Source organism: Helianthus annuus, chromosome 6, assembly GCF_002127325.2.
Source record: "Helianthus annuus cultivar XRQ/B chromosome 6, HanXRQr2.0-SUNRISE, whole genome shotgun sequence".
Lineage (NCBI taxonomy): Eukaryota > Viridiplantae > Streptophyta > Magnoliopsida > Asterales > Asteraceae > Helianthus > Helianthus annuus.
In genome coordinates, this window is record NC_035438.2 from 25,119,525 (window position 1) to 25,130,951 (window position 11,427).

Genomic DNA, 11,427 nt, shown 5'->3' on the forward strand with positions numbered 1-11,427 from the left:
TTTACTTATCATCTGGTCTCAAAGTAAATTTGTCCAAGTGTAGCTTGTATGGGGTTGGGGTGGAGGAGGCGGGAGTTGTTAGTTTGGCAAATATACTTCGGTGTAAAGCCGGCTCTTTTCCGTTCAAATACCTTGGCTTGTATGTTGGCGCGAATATGAACCTTGTGCGGAATTGGAAACCTATTGTTGATCTCTTCAAGAGTAGGCTTTCCAAGGCTTTCCATTTGGAAAGCGAAAAAGTTATCTTATGGAGGAAGAATTGCACTACTCAAGTCGGTATTGTCATCCTTACCGACTTACTTTTTCTCTCTCTATCGTGCCCCGGTTCAAGTGTTAAATCAACTTGAAAGATTAAGGAGGACGTTTTTTTGGGGAGGATCGGATGAGGTCTCAAAAATGGCATGGATGGCGTGGGAACATGTGGTAGCTCCGCTAGATTATGGGGGTTTGGGTTTCGGTACTCTAAGGGACGCAAATCTAGCAATGCTAGCGAAGTGGTGGTGGAGATTCAAGACGGATAGAAACGGGCTATGTAGGAAAGTGGTTTGGTCTATCCACAATAGCTCTAGGTCGTGGAATCCGATCCCGACTAAGGTCTCGATTGCAGGTCCGTGGAAACAAATTTTTGGAATATCCCTAGTTCTCTCTCGGTTGGGGGTTGACATAACAAAATCCATCAAAGGGGTTGTTAGAGGCGGGGCTGAGGTAGCCTTTTGGGTCGATACCTGGGCTGCGTCGGAACCGTTACAGGCTCTGTTTCCGCTGCTATTTCAACTGGAAAAATTTAAGGGGTGTTTGGTGGCCGAAAGGGTTCGGTTGGGTCCTAACGGGGCTACATGGAGATGGGATTGGAGGCGTCAACCGTTGTCTACAGAGGAGATGCTAGAATTCCAGCAACTAAATGATATTTTGCAGCATGTCTCGGTGTCGTCGGGTCCCGACCAATGGGTTTGGAACCTGGACCCATCGGGTCAGTTTAATGTGGGTAGCATAAAGAATTCGATTAATATTCTGAATCGTGTAAGGCCGGATTACGTGGTTAAATGGAATGGGTGGGTGCCGAAAAAAGTCGGTATGGTAGCTTGGCGAGCACAAGTAGAGCGCCTCCCGACTCGAGTCGCGCTGTCCAGAAGAGGAGTTCCGGTTCAGTCTGCAGATTGTGTGCTTTGTGGGGAATATAATGAGACTAGTGATCACATTCTAGTCTCATGTGATTTTGCACAGATGATATGGATTATTGTGTTCCAATGGTGCAAAGCCCAACCCTTCTTTGCCTTTAGTCTAAAAGATATCCTTGATTCACATAAGTTGTTTGGTGGCTAAACAAAGAAAAAAAAAGCCTTCCATGCTGTTTGTTTGGTAACCATTTGGAGCATCTGGAGCAATAGAAATGAGCTTATGTTCTCGGGGAGGGGCAAATCCGTCACTGACATAGTGGAAGACATAAAGGCCAAGAGCTTCTTGTGGGTTAAGCACCGGTCAAAGGAGGTATCTATGACATGGGATCAATGGCGCGTCTTCAATGTTTTTTGATTTTATTTTGTTTATGGTGAGCTTGGCTGCCTTTAGCCGAGACTGTATATTTTGGTGGTTGTAAGTTTGGTGTTAGCCGCTGGCTAGTTTTTAATAAATTGTTTTTTGTTGGCCGTTCAAAAAAAAAAAAAAATTTTTATCGATACCATTTCACCTTGTTAAAATAACCCTTGAGGCAGTTTGTAGACACCTGTCCTTGTCAATACTAAGTTTTAATAATAAAAATAAAAGTCAAAAGGCAAATAGTTAAAAATGCCAATTGGTGTTGTTCCCTAACATGCATCTACTGACTACTCATCCTTGTTCAATGTATAATTATTTTAATTACATAATATTAATCCACTCATCTTTATTCAGTGTATAATATTTTAATCAGACAACATGAAGTAACATATTTTAATTAGACAACATGAATCAATAACATTTATCATCCATTTTTTAAAGATTAACTTAGGAAGACTTTGATGTATATGTCAAGAGGATTTAAAAACCTTACGTATGGGGAGGAGAACCCGAATTGTTAATGAAGAGGATGCTTACATGTTTACAACAAAAAAACACAGTAACGCACATAAATCTACAGTTAAAACAATCACGTTACAAGTGTCGTGCGACACATTATTATACTTTTTTATCTATGCCTAACCACATTAATATCTAAATTACTTCTACGACTTTATATCGTTGTCTAAATTACTTTTACAACTTTACACCACAATGACCGACACATACTCTTTTTTGATCTACGTCTAATGACGTTAATGTCTCAAACGTAACGCATGTAACAAAGTCAAAAACGTGTAAATATCACGTGCAGGCACCACACATTAATGCCATCATCGTATATTGTAACCGAAATGCTTATATAGGTAACACTAAGTTAGATCAGATACGTCAAAATATCCGTTTTCAAATCGTTGATGCATCACATATCGTGTCACCAGCTATAAACAACTAAGACGTCACCACCGTAACACGCGGGCCTATGGCAACAATCTAGTTGATATTAAAAAGATGTCTTCACTCACATCAGAAAATCAAATGGACTTTGAGTAAGTTGCTAGGCTTAATAAATAGATCTGAAGGACTACATTAGTGTGTAGGTGAGTAGGTCCATTGTTTAATTAACTTGCCAGCCCATTAAAATAATTAATGGGCCGTTGGGAATAAGAGAAAACGGATGCAGCAGTTCAAGAGGTAATTTTGACGGTGGGCCTTGGGCAGTTTTGGATTATTTTGGAGGGCAAGGTTTTCATCGCACTGCGCAAGATTTTTTTTTTTAACGGCAAAGAATCTCACGTGTAAACTCATCGGGCTACGTCCAAGGTCGACTCTTCGATCGTCATGAGACCGTGCCCCCCTGATGCGTGGGAACCGGATGTGAACGTATGATATCTGAACTCTTTATCTTAAAGAAAACTACAATTTAGTTCCAAGTTAAAATAGGTTTCGCATTTTGAGATGCAATGTTTTTTGGTATGTAGACAACCATTTTCACGATGTATTTTCATTTTAAATTCGAGTTGAGACATGTTGTTTTAAACCATAAGGAGTCTAGTGTAGTTATGTTATTATAAATACATGTAGTTTGAATGAGAGAAAAAAACTGAAAAATATATATTAAGAAAAAGAACGACTAATAAAAAGTAACTTATTGTTGATTAAATAAAATAAACATCGCATGTAAAATCAAATAGACGCACAACCCACTAGGTTAGAGCTTTGGTTTATTAAACCCAATGGTGGAGCTACATAGAGAGGATCGGCGTCATCTGACACAAATCTATTTTGTATGTTTTATTGAACGTCTAATAGAAAATATTCGAATGACACCGGTGATTTTTAACGATTGAAACCATTAATTTTACTAAAAAAATAATTGACCCTATTGGCATGAAAAAGCTATATACCTTTTGTTGCTAAAGAAGAAAAAATGTATAATCGTTTTGCCTAATTATTTTTTATTTTTTTATTAGTTTAGCCTTATTACTTAACTCCATCTAGTTGCTATCTAGTTGCTAAAGAAGAAAAAATGTATAATCGTTTTGCCTAATTATTTTTTATTTTTTTATTAGTTAAGCCTAATTACTTAACTCCATCTAACATCTAATTCACTTGAAACCATTAACAAATCATGTCTTATTTTTACATTTTTAACCCAATAATCAAGTAAAAGCCCAATTAACTAATTCAAATTATTTTAACTAAATAAAAAGAAAAAACCGCTAGAGACGAACATAAGTTGAGAAGAGTCACAATTGATGTAACTTAGGGACAATTCCATTTGAACTGCAGAGACAAGAGTGATCGATTGTGAACTTCTCATTAATGGGGAGAGCCAGAGATGATTAAACATGAGTTTTTTCCGGAAAATTGTACTTTTATTATGATATTAGTTTTTATTATGTTATTCGACCCGATCTGGAAATTTTGGCACCAGATTGTTATAAGACTGCGGGGTATGGGGCGGGGGTTTGGGCGTGGGTGGGCTGAAAACGCCCAAGCCACCACCCCGGGTGGGCATGGGTTTGGGCGTGGCCCCTTTTTCGTGGGTTTGAAGCCGGGCGTGGGGCGGTCTGGCCAAGCTGACATGGCGGGCTCTAATTGGACAAACCAAAGAAGCCGTTGGGCTAGCCGTTGATTTAACTATCAATGGCTCAGATCTAGCGAAGCCCACCAAACCCACGCCCCCAACCCCCGCCCCACCATACCCCGCAGTCTAAAATCAAGTACCATAACAAATTGACACCATAGAAAATAATTATTGGCTTCGCCATGGATTAAACCATACAATTCCAAAGGAAAAAAAAGGTTTTATTCGAGTCAGAGTAATTGATTGCGTAAATTGTTACGAAGTCACAAGTTATTACTCATATTTACAAACGAACATTATACGGGTCGACATGAAACGTGACCTGAACATGACACGATTTTAAATGGATTCAACACAACACGACACATATAGATATATGGTTTGGGTTAGGGTTGAAAAGTTCAACCCGCCAACCCGAAACTCATCAACTTGCCAACTCGATACGATTAACACACCTACTTTTTTATCATCCCTCCAATTTAAGAACTTCTATAGGAAATATTAAGAACTTCTAGAGGAAATTAGTCGTCAATTTTTCATGATCATGTATGAATTGTGAAATATGTAACTACACCTAGTTAGAGGTGAAAAAACCCCGGTTTCAGAATTTAAATCGTTAAGAAAAATCGTTAAGAAACCTGTAACTAGGTATTGCTAGGAACCAGACATGCTATACCCTACCAACCAGTAATATATCGGGTTGGAACCCTATTGTTGGAATTAATACGAGTTTAGTGCTAACTGTGAGACATAAGATACCTAGTTTTAATACGATTGAGAACGTGGATATCCCACATAGACGTCCATATTGTAACAACCCGACTTTTAAAGTCAAAGTACAAGTCAAAATCAAAGTCAGGTCGTTACTCAGATCTGACATTTCTTGCTTAATCATTGTTTGTACTCTCGAATTTCGATAGACGATATATATGGTAACGATATTTTAAACTATGAGTTTTACAACACGTTTTATAACGCTTATTCAAACGCATTTAACGCACTTACAACGCATACTATTTAACGCATTTTATCGCATCACATGTTAGTCTAAACGCTATTACATCGCTATCGCATCGCAACTCGAAACGCAGTTATTTGGTATTGATTATGTGTGTACATTATTATGTGTTTTACTTGTGTGTGCTGATGATATGTTTAAAGGTGATATTCGCAAACGCAATCGCAACTCTATCGCAACACGATCTCTCATCGCGAACTCGAAATTTAAGATTTACTTTTATAATTATTAGGAGTTATGTTATTTGTGTAACTATTGTTTAATACTATCGCATCGCTTACTCGCAACTCGCTTAAATGCAACGCAATGCTCAACGCACGAAACGAAGGTTGGAAAACTAACCCGCACGAGCCAACCGATCGAACGACCATTCGATCGAATGGACATCCGACCGGATGGCCATCCGATCCAACGGCCGTCCGACCCACGTAACTTTCCACCGCCTTTCACCCTCTCACACTATAAATACCCCCTGTCACATCAACTGTTCATTGATGTGACAGCTCCGTTCGACCCACGCACTCTCAAGCCCTTTTCTCTCGATTTCTCACGATTCTTGTAAGTTTTCTTCCTAAATCTTGTACTTCTATCTTCACTACACTTTCTCATCATCTTCACCAACAAATCACTACTTTTCACCGTGAAATCATCTGATTTGGGTTGTTCTAGAGTGACTTCACCATGGGTTCTTGTGAACACTGAAGTGTGACCTCATCTCATCAAGAACGGTTCGGATCTAAAGGATTTCTACATGTTTTGTACACTGATTTCGTCAAAATCTAAACATTTTCCAGCTGATTTCCACTTTTCTTCAACATTCTTCACTTTTTACTCGAAAATCGATGGAATCCAGACTCGTTCAGGTTTTCTACTTGAACTCTAGTTGAGAACCGGTTTGAGAACGGATTCCCATCGGAGAAGACGACCGATTCACGGGTTGAACATGAAACTTCATCTTGAGCAGTTGATCCTGATCGAACGGGGTGATTCCCATCCGATCGGGTGAGCTAAACTTGGCGTGGTTTCCGTTGTTTAACACGTCGTCATGTCGTCTCGGTTAAGCCGCAAAACTTTCCCACTTAGCTGATTTTACAAAGTTTACAAAACATCAGATCGTCGATTGAATAGCCGTCCGATCGGACGCCCATCTGATCGAACGACTATTCGACCAGGTGACCAATAAGTGTCAACACTTGAACAAACTTTCAAAACTTTAAGGAAGATTAGCTTTCAATTGAATAGCCATCCAATTGAATGGTCATCCGTCCGGATGACCATTCGATCGAATGACTTTATTTATACTACAACGAAAACTTCAAAAGTTCAAACATTTCTGAAGGGGTAAGGTCCCAAAAACCTCATAAAAAGGATATGAGACCATACCACCAACTGGCCTTTCAACCTTTTAACCTTGCGCGGCCGCGCATTGGTCTTACAAAAGGAAGGAAGAGATCAACAAGCGATAGTCGCGCGCCTAAAGGAAAGCATAAAATCCTTGCGCCGTCTTCCATTGGCAAAGGGTTAAAAACCCTAAGAGCAATACTTCCTCCCAAATATCCAAACTTGGATACCGTTTTACCCAGACTTGGGATTTATGCAGCTGTATGCACACTGTAAGGTGTCACACCAGATTACAGCAGTAATCTTCTAGAAGGAATATGATCGTGCACCACCCAGACGGTTATAACCGTCTGGACACGTGTCATTACCACAAACGTCCTGAAATCACAACGATAGCATGTAATTGGAGAATGATCACCACTTAAACCACCTTCCACGTGGCAAATCCCCAACCATAGATCAAGTCACGATCCGTGTGCATTCACATCAGGATCAAAGCAACTTAACGAAGATTAAAAGGACTTAACGGAAGGAAATATAACCGCTACGGCGTTAGCATCTTCCGTTATCTTTTCAATAACAGATTTTCCCTCCCAAACTCCCGGTTATAAATAGGAGAACTCTTCAGGTATAAACTTAGATCACATTTCACTACTAAAATACTCATCTTCTCCGTTACCAATACTTATTCTCACACCGGAGTCGGGTCAAGGAGAGAACCCTCTTCTCCCCTTGACGAGGCTAACGGTGCTCTGTTTTGCAGAATCACCGGAGAAGGAACTCGGCTGCAACTGAATCAATCGAGTGTGAGCTAACCTTTTATGCGGATTCAAACCCCCTAGATATCTCGGTTCCGACCATTTATCTAGTGTTTCTTCATTGGCGCCCACCGTTTTCTCAGTTTTTCTAGTTTCTATCTCGTTTCGATTCAGTTCATCTCATTTTTCTGTTTTTGCACATGGCAGAAAATTCATCTTCTCACCGACAGCCTGGTCCTCGACCAAATGTCGGAAACAATTTACCAGTAGAAGGGATGGTAGAAGAGGCCTCAGACGATAATGAGGTTCAATCTGATGGAGCAAATGACCCTGTTACTCCAGGGATATTTCCCACAAATCCCGCTCAATCAATTTTACCACCGGGAGAAACTCCGATATCATGGTATGTCCGGTCACAAGGGGCATTAAATGCAGTATACACGCAGTTGTGTGCTCAAACTGCTCCCGTAACACAATCACGAAGGCCGGGATCTAGAGCTCATGCTTTCCAGCGAGAAGAATCAACTTATGATGGTACAAACAGTTACCAGAGACAACACCATGAATCACAGCCTCGTCAAAGGCAATCGGTTCATGATAGGTTGGCTTCCCAATGGGATGCCCACACCAATGAGTCCGATCAAACATATCGTTTGAGTGCAAACACCAGCGTATTCAACAGACTACACCCAAACTCTAACAAATCCAGGCCTCGAGCGGTTTACAACCCTAAGGCAGAGCATAATTATGACTTAGTTTACCGCCCTGCAGAAGCAGCGAAAAACTCGAAGTTTATACTGGAAATAGCTCTGGCTCCGTTAGAGAGGGCAAAATTACCATCTAACGTCGGGAAATTCAATGGGTTAACTGACCCCGACGATCATCTGAGAGTCTTCACCAGCGCAGGGTTGGTTGGCGGTTGGACTCTTCCGCTTTGGTGTCATCTGTTTGTTCAAACATTAACTGGGCCAGCGCGAATCTGGTTTGATAACCTACCGACGGGACAAATCGAGTCATGGAAAGACCTGCGCCAAAAATTCTTAACACACTTCAGCCAGCAAAGGCGTTCCATGCGGGATACATCCGATGTCATGAACATATGGCGTCGAGATGACGAGAATCTGGAGGATTTTATAACCAGATATAATAAGGAAGTGTTGGAGATCGGTGGTGTTCACGAACAACTAATCCGTGCTCAGTTTAAGTACACGGTTAGATGTGACGACATGGTCAAAGTATTATCCGGAACAGAGGGCCTTCCCAAGAGTTGGGAAAAGATAATGGCGGCGGCCAAGGTTTATGCACAGACGGAGAAAAACCTTACTACAAATAGGCCACCACCACCACACAGCAGGCCCACAGATTTAAGTGCAACAGGCGAGAGAAGGTTCAAAAAATCATGGCGCGAGTCATCCGGAAGTGTTCCTCTGAAGATGCTCGCACAACAATTAACAAACTCTCTGCTCAAAGAGAAAACAAGCATGAAAATAGGGAGAGGCAGTGGACCCCCCTAACAAAGACCCCGACGGAGGTTCTAAGTACCGAGGATTATCAGTTCAAACCGCCAATCCCGATGAAGAGTAAACGTGGTCAAGACCTGGCGCAATATTGCGAATATCATAAGGACACTGGGCACACCACAAACGACTGCATTTCCTTGCGCACAGAAATAGAGAAAGCCCTCAAAAATGGGGAGTTTGCGCATCTACTCCAGAATATACGCAAGGAGATAAAGCAGATTACCCGGGGAGAAGAAACCTCCAGCAAGCGGGCAAAGACTTAAGGGACTCTGTAGAGTTCCCCGCAGGAAAAAACATCAAATATGGCGAAACTATCAGGGAGTAAGTTAAGTTCCATCTAATTATTAAAGACTTTGTAACGCCTCTGAGCTTTATCCATGAATAAAATTACAAAGTTTCTATTATTTGTGTTTACAAAATGCATGCAATTTCTTTTTAGTAAGCGCAAAAACATTATGGTAGTATAACATAAGCTCCATACGCGGTCAGTGATTACCTCACAAACGACCATAAGCTTCACACATGAGCTTCATACCAACTTCATTCGCCTTACTTAAGTAAAAGCAATTGTACTCATGCAAATATTGTAAAGTCATTCAAACAAATAGAAACATATTACCTTCAGCGTACAAATACGCCCTGAAAAGATTCAAACACGACAGTGTTTCGAGTTTTACATAAACAAGCGTAACAAACAAGGATCTACATCCCACACAAAAAAAAGGGGGGGGGGAGCACAAATTGTTCAAAAACAATTTCACCCTACTCTAAATCTTCATCCTCATCAGGGAAGATTTCTTTAAGCTGCGTTACTGGATCATCCGACTGCAGCGCCACATTTATCAACTCCATAACGGGAAGTTGTAAATTATTAAACTCTGCCTTCAGAGAAGCAAGCGCAGCGGCAGTATCTACGCCAAAAGCAGCGGACTTGCTATCATCCCAAGTAACCTTCAGCGCACTATTTACATGTTGGGAGCATTCTGCATAACCTTGCGCATAACCATCCCGCCGCGCAGCAACCACCAAATCAGCAACAGTCTTATCCAGTTCTTTAGAGTTCAATACAGATTCAGCAACCTATGAAATCAATCGACATTGGTAAAACAAAAAAAAAAGAAGAGCAAAAGCAAGCGCATATATAAGGAAAGGAACTTACACAAGCAATCCCACGATCCTTCAACCAGGCCATATCGTTCTTTAAAGGCTCAAGCTCGCTTTCCGCTGAGACCCGCGCCGTTTCTGAACTTTCCAGTTTCTCTTCAGCCTCAGTCAAGCGGCGAGAGGATTCAGCATGTTCAGAACGCGCAAGCTCCAGGTCCTTTTTCAGTTGTTCCTGGTCAGAAACCAAAGCAGTAAGTTCCTCTAGTTCTTTATCTCTAATGGCAAGAGTGGTTAAAGCTTGTACCTCCCGTTGCTCACTCCGTTCCCTATGAGAACGCGCCTCCGCCAGCGCAGCCTCTAAGTCAGCCTTCTCCTTCTTCAATCTTTCAACCTCCGCATCTTGATTCTTCAGCTTTTCAACATCGGCTTTGAGATTACTAATAATGGTGCGGAGATTTGCTTTCTCAGCATTATCTTTTTCACAAATTTTCCTCCAATTTTTTCGTTCTTCAGAAAGAAGAGCAGCCTCAGCTTCGGCCTTTCTTTTCCAACCAGCAACAGACCATTCCTCAGTCTTGCGCTCAGCCTCAAACTTGGCTTGATCATCATTTAATTTAGCCATCAATTGAGCCAGACGTCTCTCATCGTTGGAAAATTTCTTCTGAGCCACCATAAAAGATTTCTGCTCTTTACGCATATTATACCACTCGCGAACAATACGGTGGGTGGTAGAAACATGAGAAGCAGTCTCAGCAACATAAGACTGATAGACCTGTTCACAAGATCGGTTTTCCTGAAACTTGATCTCCCCAGGAGGAAATATCCCCTGCAGCCAATCTTGGCACACATGCCAGTCCGCGAAAGTATCTCCTTTCTTCAAATTCCAAACAGGGGCGTGAAGGTCAGCAGCATCCTTCTCCGAATAGCTCCGGTAGTAATAATCTCCCAAAGTTTCCTCTGGGCGGATGGGAGATTGTTTGCTAACGCCGGCAGACGAGTCTTGCTCTTCAACCGTCGTCCTCTCAGCATGCTCCGGCATAGTGTCTGAAGGAGAAGGAGTAGGAGTTTTATCAGTTGCCCCTCCCCCTTGGTCTTGAGCAACCACCTCAGGGGCCGAAGGATTATCAGTATCATCCACCATACCTAGGCCAGCATCAGTAGGCCTCTCGGTTTCAACAGACTTCTCCACATCATCATCTGCACCTTCTGTAGTGTTCAACTGGACAGCTGCAGAAGCATGCGGAGGGGTAGGGGAAGTTCTTCATTCACCACAGATTGCAAGTTTGTGGGAGTTGGAGCAACAGGAGCTGCTGTAAAAATAAAAATCCGTAAGAATCTAATCCATAAAAAGGAAACAAGGGAAGATGCTACTTACCAGGAACAGATTCCGTAACAAAAGCATCAAGATTCCCCCTTCGGGTAATTTTCTTTCTTTGAACTTTCTTAGGAGGCTGACCCTCCGCGTCAGTATCGGTTTGTTTTCTCTTGCTCGCTCCCCTTTGCACTAAATGCTCAGGGCTAGATTCCACATCAATCGGATCATCTGGGTTGGATGGAGGA